Source organism: Monodon monoceros, unplaced genomic scaffold (assembly GCF_005190385.1).
Source record: "Monodon monoceros isolate NGI ecotype Baffin Bay Population unplaced genomic scaffold, NGI_Narwhal_1 Super_Scaffold_10, whole genome shotgun sequence".
In the NCBI taxonomy this organism is placed as follows: domain Eukaryota; kingdom Metazoa; phylum Chordata; class Mammalia; order Artiodactyla; family Monodontidae; genus Monodon; species Monodon monoceros.
In genome coordinates, this window is record NW_021703766.1 from 27,823,917 (window position 1) to 27,832,970 (window position 9,054).

A 9,054-nucleotide genomic window follows, 5' to 3' on the forward strand; every position below is an offset into this window, starting at 1 on the left:
TCTGCTCTAGCGAGGCCTCGGTCCTCAAGGCTGGCAGGGAAGAAGTGTCACCCATCACTAGAAGGTGAGTTTCTGCAGCAGTGCCCGGCACACAGTAGGACCTCGTTACGTATTTGTGGATGGAAAAATTGTGGGGGCTTCCGGGATTTGGGTTAGTCACTGCCGCCACTGGGCTGACCTGGGGGTGCTCCTCCCTGTTAGTGCAGGTGGTGGCCCTGGATGCGGGGACAGAGCCGAAGGGCTCTAGGATCCAGTTGCCCCTGTGATGCCAACCTGGGAGCCTCGGAGGGGCCTACTCGCCACAAGCCAGGGGTGAGCCCAAGGGTTCAGCTGTATTCTGAGCAGGCGTGGGGCTGAGAGTAAGGGAGACAGACAGCTACAGAGCACCCCTGAGAAGAGACCCAGAGCCCAGCCTGCAGAAGAGTCAGAAGTGGCCAGCCAGCTGTACACCCCCCCAGAATTCCAGATGCCATCACCTCAGGGACCCGGGTCCCTTCCCCCCATGACCCCAGGAGTCCCAAACCACCTACGACCACAGGTCCATTTTCTGAGTCCTAGGTCTTCCAGCAAGCCTCAGCCACGGGCCACTGGCTAATCTGGCAGAGGCCTGGGGCGATCTGGGGAAGTGGGGACAGGACAGAGGGAGACTTCAGAGGGCCTCGCATGCCAAACTCAGAGGAGACCCGTCCTGAAGAAGGCCCTGCTCGGCCTCTGCTGCCCCCTGGTGGCTGGAGACCAGCTGGCCCCAGGCTTCCGGCCAGGCCCAGTGCCACTGGGTAGCGCTGAGGGCTGGGAGGGGGAGGCGGCTGTAACCCAAAATGCTCGCATACCTGGTGTACCTGTATCCACACACCTGCCCAGATAAAGCAATCCACGTGCACATACAAATAACCTTGCGTGTGTGTGTGCATGGATGTGCACATCCCACGTACACACACAGGTCCCCTACACACCAACCCCAGCTACATCTGCCTATGAGACGTACACGCCCAGACGTGTGCACATGAACCCACAAGAGCCACCCAAACAAACGATCGCGATGAGATTCGTGTCTTTTTTTTTTAAACATTTTCATGGGCTGTATGTTCACAAAGCTTTTAGTGTTTCCTGACCTCCATCATTCAAAAACTACTGCCATGATTTCTGCCTTCTCTGTACATGCTTTAGACTGTTACTTACTTAACCTTTTAAACCGACTCGCTTTACTTAAATGTATTTTAAAAGGGAACTTCGTATCTCCACTTTAAGTAGAAAAATACGCTTATCTAATACATTGAAAAGTAACACGGTTATTAAAATAAGGGACAGACCCTCTAGATTTGGTTCTGCACACCCACCCCAGGGCACGTTTGCCACCTTTGGAGAACACTGCGTTATTTTGAGCCTCATGGCCCCTGTGGGGTGGACAGAGCAGTTTATGTCCTAGGGGTCTATGTTTTGGATGAGGGAGCAGGGGCTCAGCCTGGAGAGGCCCCAGGGCTCAAACCAGCTCTCCTGCCCTTGCACCCTCTGCCCTTCCCTAGGGACGACCTCTCAGGCCTCATCCTGCCAACGCCTCCCTGTCTGTCTCCAGCACCACCTAGATGCGGGTCTCCCAGTCAGCCCACACCAGGACTCTTACCCTCTGCAGCTCCCTGCAGCCCTCAGCCAACCCACCCCCTAGTCCTCCCTGACCCCAAATCCTCCCACCTGCCTTCTGTCGTCACTGGCACTCTCCTCCATGCCCTCAGCTCCCTGCTCTGACCCTGGATTTGAGGCCTTCCCCGCAGGTTCTCAGTACACAGTCTTCCCTCCTATACCCCTTGTGTGTAAATCGTTTCTCCTCCCTCCCCCCCCCCCCGGAAAACTCCAGGTCCTTGAACTATAATCCATCAGACCATACTGTTCCCTCCCTTATGACTCCTCCAATGGATCCCATCTCACTTTGACTAGAACCCACATTCCTTACGATGGCCTAGAAGGCCCTATATGATCTGTCCCCCCACTTTTGGATCCCTTCACCCACCACCCCCTTCACTCAACTTCAGCCGCCTGCCACCTTCTAAGGCATTGGCTATGCTGACCTTGTTCCTACCTCAGGACCTTTGCACTCACCTATCTACTTGGAAGACCCTTCCCCAAATCTTTGCTTGGTTTGCTTCAGCTCATCATTCCGGCGTCACCTCCTCAGAGGCCTTCCCTGACCACTGTCTAACCACTTGTCCTCCCCCAAACCCACTGCTAACTAGTGTCCCCCATCCCATTATTCTCTTTTCTTTCTGTTTTTTCCCCAGTACTTGTCATTTTATGTCCACTTGTTTCCTTCTTTAGTCTCTGTCATCCTGCCAGGATGTAAGCTCCATGAGGGCAGGAACACCCGGCACCAGGAAGGTCCTGAGTGCGTAACTGTGAGTGTCGACCCCGTGACACGTGCCTGCCTGTGTGTTCTTCAGCCAGCTGTGTGGCAGGGAACGCAAGCTCCTGCCATGCCTGAGTACCACAGGCATCAGAGCGTCCGAGTCGGCTGCTGCCGGGCCACTGGGTACCACTGCGGGCAAAGCCACTCTTGGATGTGTCACGTCGGAGACAGCTAGCCCCACCTCACTTCCTGCTCCCTGCACCGTTATATCCCACCCCTTCCACCCTAAGGACGTGCTTCCAGCGGAGGCTGCCTCTTCCCATTTCCCCAAGGCTGCCCAGCTCACTTCTGGAATGGGAAACCTTCTTTGTGAGGCACAGAGCAAAGCCTTATACCTTCTCTGGAGCTGCCCCCATATGCCTTTGGTCTCAAGCAGAGCCGGGGGGCAGCTGATTCTGAACAAGGGACACAGCCTGCCTGGCAGCAACCCCACTGGTCAGTGTGGTGCACCAGGCTGAGGAGCAGGACTCCTAACCTCCAGAGCTGGGGCCCTCTAGCAGTCAGGGCTCTAGCAGAGAAACAGAACCCATAGGAGATTATTTGCTTGTTTCTGTCTTTCAAGAAATGGGCTTACATGATCGTAGAGGCTGGCTAGGTGAGTCTGACATTGCAGGGCAGGCCGGCAGGCTGGAAACTCTTGAAAAGAAGCTGATACTGCCGCCCGCGGCCTTAACGGCTTCGTCCTCTGGAAACCTCAATTTGTCTCTTCAGATCTTTCAGCTAGCTGGATGAGGCCAACTCAGATGCAGAGGATAATCTCCTTTACTTAAAGTCTACGGATTGTAGATGTTAATCACATCTGCAAAATAACCTCCTGGCAACACCTAGATTAGTGTTTGATTGAATGACTAGGCCTAGCCCAGTTCACCTTTTATCAGCTTGCTACCCATGCACACGTCCTTAAACCACACTTAATCTCCAGATAAAGAAAATAACAAAGCCTTGCTTCCATCGAATGTGATGCAACTATCCTGTCTATAACCCAGAACACACAGATCCTTTCCCCAGAAGAGAATGCCAAGTCCATGGGTGACAGTTACTCTTCTCTGTGAGATCCTGTAACCTAAATCCTGTGATGTAGGGACTTCCCTGGTGGTCCAGTGGTTAAGACTCTGTGCTTCCACTGCAGGCGGCTGGGGTTCGATCTCTGGTCGGGGAAATATGATCCCGCAGGCTGCATGGCCAAAGAAGAAAGATCCTGTTATGTAAAGTTAACTATTATTAATTCATCTTATGTTACATGATAAGGTTATAAGGCAAGAAGACAAAAAGATTCACTTTATACTCACTATATATCTATACAAGTTTGTGTCTGAAGATACGAACAGCCCAAGGTGATGAACTACATGAAAATTACAAGATGATTACAGGCCTCATTTCTGCAACTGGTCACGTAGATGTAGCTGGTCTTTACAACTACTTTCTTCCACTACCCATTCCACACCCACAGCAAGCACCTCGGCTGGTCGTGGTTGCTGGGGTGTCCCAAACCTTCATTCCTGAAGAGTCAGGGCCATTAGTAGTTCTGCCTTAATTGCATTTTCCATCGACTTTAAGGCAGGGTAGCCTTAGGGATCTCCTGTAAGGATTCCGCACATCTTCTTCCTTAATTGTATAGTAGCAGCCCGATTTCCTCTTGGTAGTCAGGGTCAGTCACCCCAGCCAATAGGATAACTCCCTTCTCTGCCTGACGACTTGGAGGCTTAAGGAGCCCAAAGTGGCTGGTAGCTGTCTGAACTTCCAGTTCAATGACATCAATGTTGTGTCTCCGGAAAGCACTTCTCCCTGTTGTGGGGTGAATTGCGTCCCCCCAGGTTCACGTCCATCCAGAACCCTGGATGACCTTACTTGGAAATAGAGTCTTTGCAGATGTAAATCCAATGGCCCAGTAGTTACTCAAAAGGAAAGGGATTATCTGCAGAGGATGGCAGGACTTTGCCCCCAAATCCTAAGGGCCTCCACTGTGATTCATCTGTAGGGACCTGTCGCAAGCTCCAGACAGCATCCCTGCCTGCCCCCGCCTCTTCAAGCACCAGGAGATCTGCTGGATCCTGTGGCCCAAGTGGCAGAGCAGCACACACAGCAGCCTGGACCTGGTGCAAATCTTTCTCTTGTTCTGGGCCCCACTCAAAATAGGCAGCTTTTCAGGTCACTTGGTAAATGGGCCAGAGTGACACACCCAGAGAGGTCCAATATCCAGAGAGGCCAACTAGGTGTTGTGCCTGGTTTTTTGGCTGCAGGAGGGGCCAGATGCAATAACTTATCCTTCACTGAAAAAACAGGTATCTTGACACGCACCCAACCAGTGCATTGCTAGAAATTTCACTGAGGTGGAAGGCCCCTGACTTTTGGTGAAATTTATTTCCGACCATCGACAATGCAAATGTCTTACCAGTATATCTATAGTTACTACTTCTTGTTCTCTAGATGGAATCTGCATATATCATCGATGTTAAACCTGTGGGATATTTTGTGGAAGGGAAAGGTGATCAAGATACCTGCAGACCAAATTATAATGACATCAAGCTGGAGAGTTGATCTACCCGAGGCAGGACAGTGAAGGTGTATTGCTGGTCTGGCCAGCTGAAAGCAAACTGCTTTTCGTGGTCTTTACTAACAGGTACTGAGAAAAGAGCACTTGCCAGATCAGTAGCTGCAAACCAGGAACCAGGGGATGTGTTAATTTGCTCAAGTAATGAAACCACATCTGGAAGAGCAGCTGCAATTGGAGCCACCACCTCCAGTCATCGGTTTATGATCATCCACTGTCACCTTCCACGATCCATCTGTCTTCCGCACAGACAGAACGGGGGTTGAATGGAGATGTGGGAGTCAGCACCCCTGCATCTCTCAAGTCCTTGATGGTGGCACTGGTCTCTGTAGTCCCTCCAGGGATGCAGTATTGTCTTTCATTTACCATTTTCCTAGGTAGAGGCAGTCCTCGTGACTTCCACTTGGTTTTCCTACCATAATAGGCCTCACTCCACACGTGAGGGAACCAATGTGGGGATTCTGCCCGTTGCTAAGTACAGGCACACCTCGGAGATACTGCGGGTTTGGTTGCAGTCCACTGCAATAAAGCGAATATCGCAATAAAGTGAGTCATAGGAACTTTTTTTGGTTTCCCAGTGCCTGTAAAAGTTATGTTTACACTATACCATAGTCTATTAAGCATGGAATAACATTATGTCTAATAGAACAATGTACGTACCTTAATTTAAAAATACTGTATTGCTAACTAACGATGCTGATCATCATCTGAGCCTTCAGCGAGTCATCATCTTTTTGCTGGTGGAGGATTTGAAACATTGAGAGATTCACCAAGATCTGACACAGAGACACGAAGTGAGCAAATGCTGCTGGAAGAATGGTCCTGATAGACTTGCTCAGCGCAGGGGTGCCACAAACCTTCAATCTGCAAAAAAAACAGTTATCTGCGAAGTACAATAAAGTGAAGCACAGTAAAACAAGATGTGCCTGTGTGTCTATTTCAACTATACATCCCGGAACTGGGGCCATAACCACAAGGTGGGTTCAGGGACCCACTGGACCTACTGTGAGATGGACCTGACCTCCATAAGTTTCTACTCTTTTTTTTTTTTTTTAAATTGAGCATTTTTAAAAAAATTTATTTTTGGCTGCCTTGGGTCTTTGTTACTGAGTGCGGGCTTTCTCTAGTTGCGGCGAGTGGGGGCTACTCTTCGTTGAGGTGCGCGTGCTTCTCATTGCAGTGGCTTCTCTTGTTGCGGAGATCGGGCTCTAGGTGGGAGGGCTTCAGTATTTGTGGCTCGCAGGCCCTAGAGCGCAGGCTCAGTAGTTGTGGCGCACGGGGTTAGTTGCTCCGTGGCATGTGGGATCCTCCTGGACCAGGGCTTGAACCCGTGTCCCCTACATTGGCAGGCAGATTCTCAACCACTGCTCCACCAGGGAAGCCCCATAAGTTTCTACTCTTGACTGGCGGACCACAGTCACGTTTTGGGTCTCCTTGAATTAGTTTTTAGTTTAGAGGCTGTGTCCAGCCATCTCCCCAAAGTCTGATTATTTCCTTTTCCCCAATGCACAGTCACCTTGATAAAAAGCTTCAGGTTCCTTTAGGGGAAGGCTGGGCAAAACAGTGTAAATTTTTTCAGTGTTGCAGGGTCCTTCCTCAAGGAGACTTGCCCCGCTTCATTCGAGGGTTTCTGGGTCTGGAAGCTGTCTCAAGTCCGGGAACTGATGGAGAAGCTGATTCCGTTTGGGTGATTCAACTGAGACTTCTGTTCACTTCTGCTTACACAGATCAAGAATTCAGTTAGCCTGCCCCCATTTCTTTCTTTCCAAGGGATACCATGATCAACTGGCCAATGCCCAAGGTCTCTGCAAGTCCAACGATTCTATTTCTTTTTAGACTCCGCTGGTACCATAATGGTATCCACAGCCACCTTATCTCCGGTGATTTAAGTTCTACCACTTGGCCCCTGCCACCCAGGAATCCGATTATCCCTACTGCATTTAAGGATCCTAGTTCAGTAACTGTGGTTCCCACTGTAATTTCTGACCTACAGAGAAGAATGACCACAGAGCTCTGCAATGACGCTGGGCTCCCCTCACAAATTTATTTCTCAGTCGTGGTGAAAGGTGTGTCTCTGGACCCTCGCAGGGTGGGTGAGCAGGTCTGACATGATAAATCCACTCTGATGGACTTCCCTGGTGGTCCAGTGGGTAAGACGCCGCGCTACCAATGCAGGGCGCCCGGGTTCGATCCCTGGTGGGGGAACTAGATCCCACAGCCACGCCACAAGTAAGAATCCTCATGCTGCAACTAAAAGATCGCGTGTGTTGCAATGAAGATCCCCCGTGCCATAACTAAGAACCGGCGCAGCCGAAATAAATATTAAAAAAAAAAAAATCCACTCTAACATTCCAATCTTCCTAAGATTCAGAATACCTTCCGCTACAGTTCCCTAAAGCAATCCTGGCACTTCAACTTCATTGAGTGTAGGCCACCTGTTAGACTATGTTTCAGCCAACTAAACTATCAGTGTCCTTCCTCACTCTTCATGCTAAAACAGTAAACGCAGAATCTCTGCTTAGTGCATCCACGTTAATAAAGTCAGCCTGACCCAACTCAGTGTTGCTTCCACCACTAACCCACACCCATTAATATCCATTCCCATGCACCCCCCGAGATCTGTCTGGATAAATTGGGAAAATCATGCAGCTCTTTCAGTGTGTAGCAAAAAGCTGTTCACTCCTTGAGGCCTGCTGGGACTTGAGTCTGGTTATAGGTCTAGAAGCAAAGAGAGGTGGGGTGGGCATAGGTCCTGAGAAGAATCAGCAGCATCTCTCAAGGTAACTACCTCGGGGAGGCCACTACAGTTTCTTCCGACAAAGGGCTAACTTCCTTAGAAATGGGTAAAAGAGCTACTTCTGACAAAGATGACCTGTAATCTCTCCCTCTCAGTCAGACTATAGATCCGCATGGCTTCTGATCCCCTCCCCGGCCACATAAAGAATATTTATCTCCGTTGTTCATTATGGTTGTATGCCATCACTTCTCACCATGCATCTGTTTGCTGCTTAGAATGCCAAACAAGGTGCTGATTAATAGTAACAACTGCATTTCCCCAACCGTGGCACTCCGTTCAGTCATGTGCAGGTTCACAGAACAGAGGGCCCCGCAGACCACACACCCTCCTTCAAAAGTACATCAGCATATTAAAGGCCCCGGGAATCCTGCCGTGAAGAAACCCACCAACTGGAATCAACCTGGTTTCCAAATTTACTTGACCATGGGCTCATTTTCTGGAGTGTTTCTTCTACAGAACTAGGATTCAAGAAAACACACCTTGGAAAATGCAAACTTAAAAAGCTACTATGGCTTGAGCTAACATTTGGAAATTTTTTGGTTTGTGCTTTTAGCTTTTTAATTGCTACTTAACAACAGAGACCCCAACCAATAATTTCCTAAGTATTAACAGTGATACGTAGTACATCCTTATGCTATATTTAGTAACTGTTGTGGAAGCACTGTTATTTCTGCCATGTCGCCCACCCAACAGCGCTCTTAAGCCTTGGCTCTTGTCTGAAGGTTCTTCTCTTGTATTAGTGGGGCTTGGGACAATCTGAACCCTTGTCAGCTGTCCTCAGGAGCACCAACCATCCTGGAACTATTTTGGGCTGGTGGAATCTGGAGTTGAATCGATGCAACCCGACACCACAGGGAGAGAGGCCCCACTCCTTCAGAAACAGGAGCTGGGCACTGCCAGCTGCCTGGGGCTCCAGGCCCCTCTTCCAAAGGATGACGCCCCTTGCTCTGCAAAACGATAGGATTTCCCACCCAACAGTTTTAAAAGGCCTTCGTATCAACTCTTAATGACCACTTTCATCAATCCAGCTTCATGGCAGGAGGGAAGTCTCATCTCTGCACTCTTGCTTCTGCTGTGACCCTTCTCTCTCCAGCTCCTCAGGCTTTTTCTGTCACCTACTTCCTCACTTGTAAAACTACAAAACCTCTCGTCTCAAGTCACTTCTTCCTTCAAGCAAACATTGCCTTCATAACTCATCAATAATCATTGCCTCCTGACTGGCCATTCCTCTGTTCTGGAGGTCTGGTGTTATCTGAAACTCTATGCCATTTCACTCCTTACATAATTATCTTAGTTGGCTTTTTAAAG